The 8,060-nt window shown below is 37.5% G+C and overlaps 1 long non-coding RNA gene across 2 annotated transcripts in view; it reads right to left on the bottom strand.

Moving 5' to 3' along the window:
- Positions 1–372: 372 nt before the first annotated feature.
- The window catches only part of LOC141487983 (uncharacterized), a 162,959-nt gene continuing 155,271 nt past the window's right edge, over positions 373–8,060 (bottom strand). For both annotated transcript variants that reach the window (XR_012468556.1, XR_012468555.1), the window contains one exon: positions 373–992. This is a non-coding gene — a long non-coding RNA (uncharacterized LOC141487983). The remainder of the gene's footprint in view (positions 993–8,060) is intronic.

Below are 8,060 nucleotides of genomic sequence, written 5' to 3'. Positions count from 1 at the left end.
ACCATCTATTTTTCTTCAGTCACTATGGGGATATAGAGTGAGGGGTGTCTATGTTTATTTTGCTATCCTTAAAGGTTACCTTTAAGTCTTGTGATGCAAAACCCTTGTCTACTATACCCAGATTATTCCTTAGAATGGAAGAGAAGGGGCAGCTGTGTGGCATATTGTATAAAGCACCAGCCCTGGAGTCAGGAGTATCTGGGTTCAAATCTGGTCTCAGACACTTAATAATTACCTAGCTGTGTGGCCTTGGGCAAGCCACTTAACCCCATTTGCCTTGCAAAAAAAAAAGAATGGAAGAGAACAAGCATATTTATTAATCACCTATTATATACCAAACACTGTGCTATGTTTTGCAAATGTTATCTCATCTCATCTTCACAACAACCCTGGGACTTTTTTTGGAAACAGAGCATTATAAACCTACCCATGGATCAGAAACATGTCTGATAGCAATGTGAATAGTGGCAAGAAGCTGGCATTGGAATATCAGAAGGTTATTATAAAAGTCCATGTAAGAGGTAATGAATTTCTGAAGAAGCATTGTGGATAACAGGCAGGCAGGCAGGCAGGAAAAGAGCAAGGAAATCAAATTGACCTTAATAGGCAACTACCAAATTTGAGGGAAAAGAATGAGAATGTAAGCAAAGATAAATGAAATGAGAATTTGGGTGATGGGGAAAACATAAGAGAGTGAAAAAACTAGAGTAGATGTGGGGAGGTAGATGATGATTTCAATTTTAAATATTGTAGGATTGTTTTCAGAATTAATACTTCAGTACGATATTTTTTGGTTTTCATTTCATTTTATTTATTTTTTAATCCCTGGGTAGCTTTTAGAAATCACAGAAAGAACAGGCATGATGGCTTAATACTTCCCCACCATTTCATTGTTTTCCAAATCTTCAGTATTCTGGGTTCACAGCTGTTATCCTCTATGTAGTTACACGAGAACTTCTGTAGTGATTTCACATGATATTACCATTCATATTCTGCTAGGAACAAAAAAGAAAAAAACACCCGTTACCCTCTCGGGAATCTTCAATATAAACATTAATAGTTTCCCACATCTTTGTTTAGAGAATAGCTTGAGGATTTCTAAACTTTAAAATCTTATTCATTCCAGAAGAACAGTCTCATTTATAGCCACATAAATCTTAGCCATTTAGAATGATCAGGATTGTGGAACTTCAGAAAAGAAATTCTCTAGAGAATCTATAGGTAGTATTGACTGTCTTCAAAATAAAGCAAATCAGATTTTGAGAGGCAGCTCAGGACATATGTACCATTGACAAAGATCAATTTAATTAAACTCAAATAACATTTGTTGAAATCCTGTTATGTACAAAGCCTCATGTTAAGTGCTAGGAATAAAAAGGTAACAACAACTGGATCTTTGCCTTCAAGGAAGTTAGTTAAAAATAGCTAACTAGAAAGAAGGATTTAAGTAGGAAGGACTGGTATATCTTTGCTACAACTTGAGTTTCCTTATAGCAAGGATACAACCTGGATTCCTTTTTAACCACACCAAAAACAGGTAGCAGAAGGGAATGATGCTTAGAGAATAATCTAAGACTCTGTAGCTATGGAAGAGAAGAGATTCTGACATTGGGTGAAGGGAATAGTCCCATCCCCTTCCAAGGCTTTATTTACTTGGTACACTACATTCTCAACTTCTTCTAGTAAGATGAGAATTTCTGATTACCATCTGTTGATGAGAGAGGTGAAAGGTATAGGGATAATGATCTAAGGATCACATTAGGAATAATAGTAATAACTGTAACATTTATAGATCAATTGCAAAGTGCTATGTCTTATCTGATAATAGTCACTTGAAGGAATTCCATACTGCCTAGTCTTCAGTTCAGAGAACAGTAACTGGACTTTGGAAGGACTGAAGTAGGAGATTTTTCTCCTTTCAAGATGTGAGATTATCTTAGAAAGTCTTGGTAGTTTGCAAAGGAAAAAAAAAACCAAGAAACAGAACAAATTCAAAATTCCCAATTTCACACCAAATTCTAAATCCTGGAAAATAAAGAAAACCATTGAATTAATAAATAAAATTAGGAGTTGATTTAATGAAAGAACTAATAAAACAGAAAAAAACCCATTGATTGATTGATTTGATGTTTTAAAAAAAGAGGAGAAAAATAAAATCAGTAACATCAAAAATGATTTGAGGATAAATTTAAATTGAGGATGAAATTAAAATAATTATTAGGAGTAATTTTGCCTAATTCTATAAGAATAAGGTAGCTAGGTGATGCAGTGGATAGAGCACTAGCCTTGAAGTCAAGAGGATAAGACTTTGAATCCAACTTCAGACATTTCCTAGCCAAGTGACCTTGGGAAAGTCACTTAACCCTGATTTCCTCAATCCAGAGCCATGTCCAATCATCCTGATTCAAATCTAATTACTGGACCCAGATGACTTTGGGGGACAAAAATGAGACTGGTGACTTAGCACAGTACCCCCCATTGAAATCTAACTCACGTGCTTGTCTTGGCCTCACTTTCCTAATATCAGGGTCTTCTTTGAGAATGAAGAACCAATATCTTCATATAAGAATAAATTTAAAAATTTAAGTGAAATAAAAATATTTACAAAAACATAAACTAACAAGATTAGCAAACTGTCAAGACTGACAGAAGAAGTATAAAATCTAAATAAATCTATTTTGGGGAAAAAAAGTAATTGAACAGGCCATAAATTAACTTCCTAAAGGAGAAAAAATTGTATTTGATTTATTTACAAGTAAATTTTACCAAAAAAATTAATGAACAATTAATTCCTATATAAAAGAAATTATTTAGAGTAATAGGCAAAGAGGGAATCCTACCAAATTTCTTTCATGAAACAAATTTGGTGCTGATACCCAAACAAAGAGCAAGGACAGAAAAAGAAAACTATTTACCAATGGATCACTATTAAATACTGACATAAAAATCCTAAATAAGATACTAGCTAGAATATTACAAAAAATATATCACAATGATTATGCATTCAACAAAGAGGAATTTATGTCAGGAATGCAGGGCAGAATCAATATAGGAAAACTATTAAATCATTAAATCATATCAAAATGAAAAATCACATAGTTATATGAATAGATGATAAAAAGGCTTTTGAAAAAATACAATACAGATGACTTGAAAGAATAAGTATAAATGGATTTTTCCTTAATGATAAGAAGTATCTACCTAAAATCATTCGTAAGCATTATCTGTTATGGGAATAAGCTGGAAGCCTTCCTAAAAAAGTCAGGAGTGAAACCAGGGTATCTATTATTGCCAATATTATTCAATATCATGCTAGAAATGCTTGTAATACCAATAGGAGAAGATAAATCATCAGAATTCATATATATCAAAATAATCTACAAGAATAGATTGTTAGAGATAGTTCATTGAAAATAAATAAAAAACCAGAAACTAAGTGGATATAATTATAAAATAATTTAGGCAAATAACAGATGTGAGATTCTCTTAGAAAGCAGAAATATTAATTATTCATGAGTAGGTCAAGTCAATATAATAATAATAATAATGACAAAGCTACTTAAATTAAAATTCAGTTCCATTCCATTTATATTACCAAAAATATTTTTAGCTAGAACAATAATAGAATTATTTGAAAAAACAAAAGTCAAGGATATAAAGGAAATTCATGAAAGAAAAAGTTTAAAGAAGAGAGGTCTAGCAGTGCCAAGTATTAAAATTGCATTATGAGGGAGTGACAGTCAAAATTATCTGCTACTTGTTAATAAATAGAATGGTTAAGTCAGTGGACTAGAGGAGATGTGTAATATGGAAGCAAATGATGGCACAAGAATTCACTATTTGGTAAAATTATTTGGAAGACTGAAAAACAATCTAGGAAAAACTAGAAACATCTTACACCATTTACCATGATAAAGTCAAAATGGATACATAAAGGGAAACATCATAAGTAAATTAAAAGTACATGGAACATATTGCCAGATTTATGGACAGAAAACCTAATGAATAAACAAGTTATGGAAAACATTGTGAGATGCAAATTGGATAATTTTGTTAAATGTTAAATTAAAGTGGGTTTGTATAAATAAAAGTAATGCAGCCAAGATTGAAAGGAAAGAAGAAAATTGGGAAAAATTTTTTATTAACAGCTTCTTGGATAAAGTCCTCATATATCAAAAATTTAGGGAACTCTGTCAAATTTAGAAGAATATGATTCATTCTCCAATTGATAAATATTGTCAGAGGATATGAACAGGCAGTTTTTAGAGGAAGAATTCAAAGTTATACTTAGTCACATAAAAAATGTTCTTAATCCTTATTGACTGGAGAAGTGCAATTTCAAAGGACTTTGAGATACTATTTCGAATCTATCAGACTGATTAAAAGAAATGAAGGGGAAAATGACCCATGTTGGTAGAGATGTGAAAAAACTGGGATTTTATGCATATAGACATAACATAAATCCATGCAAACATACATGTTTGCTTATATACTTTTGTGAGTTTCAAATATTGGACTTCTGTAATGTGGGATTGAAAGGGAGGCAGGGAAATAGCTTGGAACTCAAATGTAATAAAACAAGACTAAATTAAATTTTAAAAATGAAAAAGAAAATCTTGGTTATGCTATCCAAGTTAGTCAAAGTATGAGCATTTTCACTGAAAAATATAAGAACTGGTGGACTTCCAGGGCAGAGTCAAGATGGTGCCCCAAAGCTGGAAAGCTCCCAGAAGTTTTGCAGAAGCAACTTTATTTTTTTTTAATTTTATTTTTTAATTCTCATTTTGTACAAATTTTTTTTACATTAGTAAAATATTCTTGTATAAGAGTAAACAAAATACTCCTCCCCCCCATGAATATAGACTTGCTTGTGCGATAAAGTAAAGGGGAGAGAAAAAAATTTAAAATTAAAAAAAGAATAATAGTAATAATTGTAGGTATGGCCAGGTGGTGAAATGGGCAGAGCACCAGCCCTGGAGCCACGAGCACCCGAGCCCACATCCAGCCCTGTAGACCCAACAATCACCCAGCCGTGTGACATGCAAACCACCCCAACCCCACTGCTCTGCAAAAACCAAAAAAGAAAAAAAGAGACCCAGAATAAAATAAAATAGTAATAATAACAGGGGTGGCTGGGTGGCAGACAGAGCATTGGCCCTTGAGTCAGGAACACCAGGGTCCAAATCTGGCCTCAGACACCCAAAGATCACCCTGCTATGTGGCCCCAGGCAGGCCACCCAGCCCCATTTGCCCTGCACCCTCCCCCAAACAATAATAATAAAAAATGTGCTTCAGTCTTTTTTCCAACACCAACAATTCTGTCATGGGTGGATCACATTCTTTATGGTAAGTCCATTGCAAAAGTTACTTCCATATTTTTCAACATTGCCATTGCTGATCGCAACTCCCTCCTTTCTTATTTCTCCACTACCATGTACTCTATTTTCTCTCTCCTTTCACTCTGACTCTGCCGTACGGTCGCTGAGTAGCACAGCAAACAGATCCCTGGTCCTGGGGCCAAGAAGCCCTGAGCCCCATACCACCTCTTAGGCCCAGAATCCACCTGGCCCTATGGTCCTGGAAAGGCCTTACAATCCCAGCCCCTTGCGAGAAGTAAAAAAGAAAATGTGTTATATCTGACCCCTCTCCCCCCATGGTCCATCCCCTCCTCCTTTATTCACATCCCCACCCCTTTCCCCTGCTCCCCCCCCCCCCCCCCCGCTTCTTACTCCAGATGATATACTCCATTGAGTATATATGCTGTTTCCTCTCCTAGCCACCTCTGATGAGAGCAAAGGTTCCCTCATTCCCCTTTGCCATATCATTGAAATAGCTCATTGTAATAAAAAAATCTTATTATATGAAATATCTTGGCCAATTCCCCCTCTCCTTTTTCTTTCTCCCATTACATTTCCCTTTTTTTTCTATTGACTCCATTTTTACACCATATTTTATCTTCGAATTCAGCTTTCTCCTGTGCTTCAACTATAAAAGCTCCCTCTACCTGCTCTATTAACTGAGAAGGTTCTTAGGAGTATTATCAGTGTCATTTTTCTATGCAGGAATACATGCAGTTCATCATCATTAAGTCCCTCATATTCCCCCCCCCCCCCCTCCAATCTCCATGCTTCACCTGAGTCCTGTATTTGAAGATCAAACCTTCTGTTCAGCTCTGGCCATTCCAAAAGGAACATTTGAAATTCCCCTGGTTCATTGAAAGTCCATCTTTTTTCCCTGGAAGAGGACATTCAGCCTTGCTGGGTAGTTCATTCTTGGCTACATTCTAAGCTCTTTTGCCTTCCGGTATATTGTATTCCAAGCCCTACGAGCTTCCAATGTCGTTGCTGCTAATTCCTGTGTGATCCTGACTGCAGCTCCACGATATTTGAACTGTGTCCTTCTGGCTGCTTGTAATATTTTCTCTTTGACTTGGGAGTTCTGGATCTTGGTTATAATGTTCCTAGGGGTTAGTTTTTTGGGATCTCTTTCTTGGGGGGATCGGTGGATTCTCTCCATTTCTATTTTGCCCTCTGCTTCTAGAATATCAGGGCAATTTTCCTGTAGTAATTCTTTGAAAATGATGTCAAGGCTCTTTTCCTGATCATGACTTTCAGGTATTCCAATAATTTTTAAATTATCTTTCCTAAGTCTGTTTTCCATATCAGTTGTTTTTTTCAATGAGATGCTTCACATTTTCTTCTAATTTTTCATTTTTTTGGTTTTGAAGTAATGAATCCTGGTTTCTCGTAAATTCATCAATCTCCCTGAGTTCCATTCTTTGTCTGAAGGATTTGTTCTCCTCAGAGATTTTTCTTATCTTTTTCCATCTGGCCAGTTTTGCTTTTTAAAGCATTCTTCTCCTCAATAACTTTTTGAACTGTTTCATCCATTTGACCTAAGCTGTTTTTTAGCATGCTATTTTCTTCAGCATTTTTTTGGATTTCCTTGACTAGGCTGCTGACTTCATTTTCATGTTTTTCCTGCATCTCTCTCCTTTCTTTTCCCAGTTTTTCCTTCCAACTTCCTTGATTTTCAAAGTCTTTTTTTGAGCTCTGTCATAGCCTGAGCCCAGTTTCTGTTTTGCTTGGAGTCTTTTGATGCAGGAGCTTGTGGTTCCTCATCTTCAGAGTATTTTGATCCTTCTTGGGCTCATATGCAAAATATTTCTCAATGATGTTCCTCTTATTTCTCTGCTTGCTCATTTTCCCAGGCTGAGCCTGGTTTTGGGGTGCTTCCTGAGCTTTTGGGACACTCCCACAAGGGTCTCAGTGTGTGAGGCTCTGTCTTCCCTCCTGGTCTGTGAATGACCATAAGCGCGCCCCTCTGCCACGGGGCTGAGGTGGGGGGGCCCTGCTGTTCTATTGGGGGGGGCCTAGACTGGGATCAGGATCGGAATGTGGTCAGAGCCCCAGAGTCCTGTTCCAGGGACAGAGGACAGAGCTCTGCAGTCTCTCTTCACTCCCCTCCCTCAGCTCAATGGGCTCATGCCCTGGGGGCTCCTGCTTGCTGGCTCCCCCTGCTTCTGTTCCTGGATCTGGGCTGCTGAAAGACCACTCTGCTCATTGTGTGCCCTGAGGGCTGGGTTTCAGGTGCTCGCTCTGGCAGAGGTCCCCCACTGTTCCCCCACTTTGTGCCCAGTGCTCCCCGGATTGCAGCTCAGGAGTTTCCCCCACTGCTGCGAGCACCCTGGGGCTGCCACTGGGAGGCTGAAGTTCTTTGGCTCTGGTGGGCCACCCCTCTGGTGGGCCGCCCCTCTGACCCTGGGGAGCAGAGCCTTTCTGCTCTTTTCCAGGTTACCTTGAAGTAGGAGCACTGCCTCACTGGGACCCTTTGTGGGTTCTGTCTCTCGAAAGTTTAGTTAGAGTCCTTAGTTTCATGTTTTATCAGAGAGCGCCTAAGACTGGATCCCTTCTTGTTGCCATCTTGGCTCCACACCCCCCCAGAAGCAACTTTAAATGATACTTCTATACAGATCTAAAAGCTACAGATTTCCCCCAAAAGAGGGGAACAAGTTCTCAACACAATATGTTGTGGAGGAATTCAGTGAAGATCTTGTTCTG

The sequence above is a fragment of the Macrotis lagotis genome, chromosome 5, assembly GCF_037893015.1.
Source record: "Macrotis lagotis isolate mMagLag1 chromosome 5, bilby.v1.9.chrom.fasta, whole genome shotgun sequence".
Taxonomy (NCBI): Eukaryota; Metazoa; Chordata; class Mammalia; order Peramelemorphia; family Peramelidae; genus Macrotis; species Macrotis lagotis.
Note: the sequence above shows the minus strand (reverse complement) of the source record. Positions and strands in the feature narration are given on the sequence as shown.